The following is a 7917-nucleotide window of genomic DNA, read 5'->3' as shown; positions in this document are numbered from 1 at the left end:
TATGGAATCTACTTGTTTGTATAGACATCCTGGAGAGGGGGGAAAAAAAAAGCAAGGCAAGTAACCAATAACAGAAAATGAAAATCGACAGTGCTTTTGCAAATTATAAAAACAACAATTTGAATCAGTTAGCAGTTCAGTCAAACAGTAATTATCACAAAAAATAAACAATGGAGGAAATAATCCAAGAAAAATTGCAACTTGGAATATTTGAAATGTTCCATAGGTCTTGTCACCAAGATTCATGGTGTTTGCATAGGTATGTCAACCAGAATTGATGGGAAAGGGATGTGGCAGTAACAAACTAGGGAGAAAGAGGTCAGAGCATAATATATGTGAGGTTTAGTGGTATGGCCACTGTGGAAGGATCTAGGGCTATCTATTAGTGCTCATAAGCTAAGCTTAGTCGGCCTCTTCACTAAGGCCCGTCTTATATAGCCTGTTTAGGGGGTATCTGGAACTCGTTGTGATACCTGCTGGCCTGCGAGATCGCCAGACACTGGTTCCTCTGTTAGATATTAAGGGCTCAATCTTGGCCAGATGCACTCTGATGGAACGTGTGTGAGCTTGGAGCACTCAATAGGACCGTAACCAACTAGTTACATAAGCAAGGCGTTCTGACAGTTAAGGGTAATGGGTACGCGTCAGCATAGGGGTCATTTAAACATTATTGCTGGCTATACCTCTTGATGGCATTTTTAGTCTAGTCAGTGAAGACATAAATATAAATAGGGGGTAAACGCTCTAAGGCATATAAAGCGTCTCCTCTCCTCGCCTACACAAGTGCATTGAACTTCCATAATATACATTTAGATTGTTGTGCTTTATGTTTTCAGTTTAATTAAGGCACTATTACTAACCAGGCCACATAAGAGCATTGATAATCTAGTCAGTGAAAGTGTGAATAAGGGGCATACTCCCTGAGACATAAACAAAGTCCCCCCGCCATATATGCGCCTAATAAGGCTATTAGAAACAAAACTTTTTTTTTTTTTTTTTTTTTTTTTTTTTTAACATAACACTAAGTAGCGCACTGGGGAAGTGCATGTTTAGGCATTCAGAGTCACTGCATTAGTCCTTGTATTCATACTCAGTTTTCTACAGGGGAGCAGATGACACTGTAAGGGAGTAAATTCTATGTCCGTCCTGGGGAGATTAGAATACTACCCCAAGTGCGAGGTCTTGAGACTGTTATATATTTTGTTTAATGCTCCTCAGAGTCCTCTGTTTCTGGAGTATTGTCGATTTGTGGCCTCTTCTCTGTAATTGCGAGCTCTGCGTAGAATGCCTGGAGGTCTGCACCGGGTTTGAAAATTAGGGTCCTGTTATCGTGAGCCACAATCAGGGAAACTGGAAATCCCCAGCGGTATTGTATGTTGCGGCTCCTTAGTTAGGTGGTAACTTGAGCCAGTTTTCTCCTCTTTTGAAGGGTAGTAGGCGACAAGTCGGAAAATAATTGGATATCAAATCCAGCGTGGCGTACAGGGTTCTTGGCCCTTGCACATTTTAATATTTCTTCCTTGTCTTTGAAGTTTAGAAATTTAATGATAATGTCCCTTGAAGGAGCTTTTGATGGCGGTCTAGCTCTCAAGGCTCTGTGGGCCCTTTCCATAACGATTTTAGCTGAAGATGGTGTTCCCTTAATGGTGCAAAAGAGGTTTTGGAAGTAGCCCTCAATGGCAGGAGGGTGTATGGTCTCAGGGAATCCCCTGACTCTTAAGTTATTTCGATGCCCACTGTTGTCCAAATCTTGTAATTGATCTGTAAGTGACTGGATAGTAGCTTTATGGTGCCGTATGTCTGCAGTATTACTTTGTATAGTGGCAGCATTGGCAGCTTGGACTACTTCTACTTTAGCAACTCTGCTGTCTAAAATATTAATGTATTTTCTGAGATCATGGAATAGGCTGCACATCTTACTCATTACATTTTGAATATCCTCCTTCGTAGATAGGAGCTGCAAGTCGTTTCTTGTGATGTAATGCTTTGTCTGCTAGTCACCCATTGCTGTAGGTGGTACTTCTGCCTGCAGACTGGAAGCCATATCTCCTTGGTCTATTGGATTAGCAGGTTTCACTGGCTTTAAGAATTTACTTAGTGTCTTCAAAAGGGGTTCCCCTCTCCGGCTTATTGTGCCTCTTTTTAGGCATCCCCTGAGAACTGGTGTGCAAGTTTTTTGTTGTTGTTTTTTGAACGGGGTCTCAAAGAGGTCTCCTGTGACCTGACCAAAATCACAGTGACCTTTATTAATGGTTGTCAAGAGCTTATATTTTTTTTCCCCCTTTATAAGTTCAATGCTAACCGCTTCCTGCTGTTAGTGCAGTTCAGGAACTTTGCTATTCAGGGTGCATGGCTGTGATAGAAACCGTGTTCTGTTATGGATAGGCAAGATTGTGCCCGCTATTGACAGTCCTGTAGCCTGCTGAGAGATCAAACCATGCTTATATAGCAGGGGGGGGCAGCAATCTGGTAAAGTAAGTATGGAGCTGCCTAATCTTTTGCACTGGGGAGGCACTAAAAGGTGTAGATGACCGGAGCGTGTTTTACCTCTTAGGCCTGTGTAGGCCGAGCTTGAATCCACCAGCCCCCAGGGTCCTGTAGCACTACCAGCAGCTTTCTGATTTCAGTTCTCCCACTGATCCATTTTGGGGTCTGCCCAAAGGCTCTCTGCCGCTTTCCGCAACCGCTACCAGTCACACTTCTCCTTGTCAGGATGCCAGAAATCAGACTGAGACGAGAAGTGCAAAAATAATCACACCTTTATTCATAGCAAAAAATAATAAAAAGTCCACAAGTCAAATAACAAGCCAGGAGTCAAAACCAGAGCTGGTAGTCAGACGAGCCGAGTCAGGAGCCAAAGCGAATAGTCAGATGAGCCGGAATCAGGAACAAGGAAAACAGTAGAGTCAGGAACAAGCCAGGGATCAGAAACCAGGAAGGACATCAGGCAGCAGGTAATACACAGGAACTCTCACAAACAGGCAACGCAAAGGCAAAGCATACTAAACAGAGGCCCTTTAAATAATAAGTGATGACATCACAATTCTGAGACTGCATCCTGTCTCACATGGATGATGCACACCAGTCTGGCCATAAAAGGAAGTGTAGGAAATGAGCAGCATCCCCCACAATGCACCATAGTGTGGAAGAGAGGTGAGTAAAATGGCTGCCAGCAGCACATGGCAAACAGGGAAAAAACCCAGACACTCCTCAAATGGCCGATGCCTGTCTGTTAATGTGGCTCTGCGTTGTGCTGATTTTTGAGAGTTCTGGCAACCTGGGGCAGCAGGGATGATTTTACTTTCACTCCGGAGCTAGGGTGAGCACTTTGTCCCTTTATTAGGATGCTATGATGGAGGGGCTGTTTATACTATTTTTTTGTTGTTGCAAGGGCCTCTAGAACTGGGAGCTTCTCTAAAATGTGGCCATCCGCCTGCATGGCCAAGCTCCGACCCCTACCTAATTTTATTTCCATCGTGGGTAGGAGAGTCCACGGCTTCATTCATTACTTTTGGGAAATAAGAACCTGGCCACCAGGAGGAAGCAAAGACAACCCAGCCAAAGGCTTGAATACCGCCCCCACTCCTCTCATCCCCCAGTTATTCTGCCGAGGGAACAAGGAACAGTAAGAGAAATATCAGGGTATAAATGGTGCCAGAAGACAAATTAAATTTAGTTCCACCCATCGCAGTTACGGGCGGGAGCCGTGGACTCTCCTCCCCACGATGGAAATAAAATTATCAGGTAAGCATAATTTATGTTTTCCATCTAAAGCGGAGAAGAGTCCACGGCTTCATGCATTACTTTTGGGAAGCATATACCTAAGATTTAGAGGACACTGAATGAAACCAGGAGGGTAAAAAGGCGAACCCTAATCTGAGGGCACCACAGCCTGTAAAACCTTTCTCCCAAAAACAGCTTCTGCAGAAGCAAAAACGTAAAATTTGTAAAACTGTAAAAGTGTGTAAGGAGGGCCAGGTAGCTGCCTTACACATCTGCTCCATAGAGGCCTCATTCTTGAAGGCCCAAGACGAAGCCACAGCTCTAGTTGAATGAGCCGTGATCCTCTGAGGAGGCTTATCTCCCGCTGTCTCATAGGTCAAGCTAATCAAGCTCCTCAACCAAAAGGACAAAGAAGTAGAAGAGGGCCTCTGCCCCTTGCGCTTCCCAGAATACACCACAAAAAGAGATGTAGACTGTCTGAAATCCTTCGTATCCTGTAGATAGAACTTTAAGGCCCGAACCACATCCAGATTATGAAGTAACCTCTCCTTAAAAGAAGAAGGCTTAGGACACAAAGAAGGAACAATTATTTCCTGATTGATGTTACGGTTAGACACCGCCTTGGGAAGAAACCCCAAACTGGAGCAAAGAACAGTCTAATCCACATGAAAAACCAGATAAGGAGGCTCAAATTGCAAGGCAGCCAGCTCAGATACTCTGCGTGCCAATGCAGTTCCCAGTTGTCCACACCTGGAATGTGAATAGCTGAGAGCGAGCAGCTGTGGGACTCCGCCCACTATAAAATCAGAGACATCTCCCTCATTGCTAGGGAGCTCCTCGTTTCCCCCTGGTGGTAAGGATTTTCGTGGCCTATCACCAATTTAGAAATATGTTGTTTTTTTAAAACGGACATTTGGCAATTGTTATCTTTATGTTTGTCTCCAATGAGTAGTACATGTGAGAGTAGAGGAGATAAAAGACAGCTAGTAATGTATTACCTTTATGGCATTCAGTAATGCATTATTCTCTATATTGTCTTTATATTTTTTACACAACGCACGTTGTCACTGAGTTAAATCGTTACAAAATAATGAAGTCACAGGAGCAAGACCAACTCCTTATAAGAATATGACAAGCAGAAAATGTGGGACTTCATGGTGCTAACAATTAATTTTAAACATTTTAAAAGTATATGCTTAAATCAGTATAAAACCCCCAAAAATATAAAAAAATAAAAATATTTTAAACTATTTTGGATTTGTTCTGAAATGTGTTGTCCTCATTTCACCAGTGTATTTTTGTTTCCTTTCCAATTTATGGGGCTATTTGGTGAGCGGATTTGAGAGAGTCCCCATCTGATATCAACGTATCCTGTAACCGTCCAGAAAAAAACCCAGCACCTTCCGTGATCAGCTTTATGTTTTTTCTACATGAGTAGACTTTTTTTTTTTTTTTTTAATATAATTTTTATTTTTTATTATACATTTGTGGAAAGTGTTAATATATCTCACATGAGTTTCTCTATAACACACCACAAAAAAAAAAACAACAACAAAAAAAACAATACTTCTAAATACTGATACCGATACTTCTTACTTTGTGGGTAACCTTAACCTAAATTCACAAAGAGTTTAAACGAGAGAGCTTTTCTAGATATACTTGAGTTATTCTCATAAGAGAGAGAGAGAGAAAAAAAAACACCCGCACTCTCTCCCCTCCCCCCAAGCCCCGCCCCCCCAATCCTCAGAAGAAATGTTGTCTCCAGAACTCAGGGTATCTGTCTGATAAAAACAATTGTAAAAAGTCCGGTGACTTACGAAAATATCCTAATAACTGCAACTGGACCTCTCTGGGCTGACCTAAGATTACTTTATCTCATTTTGCCAAGTAATTTTTTTTCTTCAAAGATTAATGGATCATTTTGGTCTAACACCATTTGGTATTGTATATTACGTATTACAGAGGGTATACTGGGAGCATTTTTATCCTTCCACACTCTTAAAATCATCTGTCTAACTAATAGGATTAGAGTGTTAATCAGAGACTTATTCTTAATCCAATCATGAACCAGAAAAAAAAATGTAAAGGCTTAAGTGATATCATGGCTGGCAGAAATCTGTTCAGCCAATATTCCACTTGTTTCCATAGTTTAACTGTTTTTGGACTGGCATAGAAGACATGAAATAGATCTGCAGAAGGGAATTTACATCTATAGCAGGCCATATCCCCCTTCCATTTACCCATTCTGCTAGGAGTCAGATAGGCTCTATTAAGAAGTTTTAAATGAGATTCTCTTATTGCCATGTTACTTGAAAACTTTCTTACCCTATTAAAGCTCTTTTGAAAATAGTCCAGATCAATTTCGGGAAAGTCAAGTTTCCAAATGCAGAAGAGGTTATTTACCTTTGTCTTTGCCTCCTTAAGTGTTAGCAGTCTATAGATATGTGAAATGGAGTGGTTACCCATAGAGAATCTAGTGGGCCCAGTGTCCAATCATCTCCTTCCGGAGATTTCTGATTATAGTAAAAGTGTCTGATTTGCAAATAAGCAAAAAATGATCTCCTATCTAGATTGAACTCTCTAACTAGAGAATCAAATGTTTTTATATGATTAGAGACCGGGTCCACCACCTGTATCAGAAAATTCAAATCATTTACTGACCATTTCCTGAAGGCAGACGATATGCAACCGCTTTCGAAATCTGGATTTCCTCTAATAGATATTTGGAGGGCGTATGCTTTACCTCTAACAAGCTACAGATTTTATGCCATGCTATGATTACATTATTAATTGTATATTTTAATGAATATTCTCGAACCTTTTTAGGTTGAGAAGCATGTAACAGCGCTTTAAGGGCATAGGGAGACATTATATTCTCTTCTATATCACAACTTGCGACATAATTAGCACTTGTTAACCAATCCAGAGCTATTCTAGCCAAACATGCCAAATTATAATTTACGAGATTCGGCAATGCAAATCCGCCCAAATCTTTTGGGTGCATTAATCTTGATAACGCGATACGTTTTTTTGGGGGGGCCCAGAGAAAGCGGGAACAGCTTGAATTAAATTTTTGAATGTCCGCCTTACGTAGAAATGAAGGGATATTCTGTATAAAAAATAATATTTTTGGGAGTATTCACATTTTAATTATTGCTATCCTTGCCGAAAGTGACAGTGGCAATTTGGTCCAATTCTGCATCTCGGAAAGGCATTTTTTTCCATATGGGGGTAAAATTTATGTCATACCATTCCTCTGGGTTTCTGGAAAGATTTATTCCTAGATACTTGATAGATTTATTGGTTAATTTAAATGGATTTTCTAAATAACTGTTCTTATTCTTAATTACCCAGAGGATCTCTGACATGGAAAGGTTAATTCTGTACCCGGCAAATTTACTGAACTCCGCTAAAATATCTACTAAAATTGGGATATTTTTAGTTGAATTCCTTATGTAAAATAAAATGTCTTCAACATATAATGACAACATAACTTTGAATTGTTTTATTTTTATACCCTCCAATATTTCTCGACTTTTTAATGCTAGGGGCTCAATGGCTATGTTGAATAATAGCGGGGAGAGGGGGCACCCCTGTCTTGTTCCTTTATACAGAGTTATGGGAGGAGAGAGAATGTTATTTATACTAAGATACGAGATTGGGTTCTGGTATAGCAACGAGATATAATTATAGAAGTGCCCTGAAAAACCAAATTTATTTAAAGTCGTTAGTAAATGATCCCATAGGACAGAGTCAAAGGCTTTTTCTGCATCAACCGTTAATAAGGCAAAGTCTTGCTTTGTGCCTGACCCTGTCCTATGGGATGCCAGTACATATTCAATTATAGTCATAGCCTTTCTTATGTTCTTCTGCGCTGTTCTACCTGGTATAAATCCAGTTTGGTCTGGATGAATAACATCTCCTATAATCTTTTTTTTTTTTTTTTAAACAAGCTTTATTAGTGAACATCCAAAGATCCACAACATAAGTGCAATACATTGAAAAGGCAGGTTTACATCTCACAGAGCATTATAAACAATATGCATTTGAATTATAATGACAAGTGTCCAACCTGAAGCTAACAGAGATTGTGTCACGCTATCTCATTAGTTAAGTTTCTCCTATAATCTTTTTAAGCCGAGTGGCTAATATATTTGCTAATAATTTATTCGGAGAAGCCACGCTTTGATAAAA

This window comes from Bombina bombina, chromosome 7, assembly GCF_027579735.1.
Source record: "Bombina bombina isolate aBomBom1 chromosome 7, aBomBom1.pri, whole genome shotgun sequence".
NCBI lineage: Eukaryota > Metazoa > Chordata > Amphibia > Anura > Bombinatoridae > Bombina > Bombina bombina.
This window is presented reverse-complemented; position numbering follows the sequence as displayed.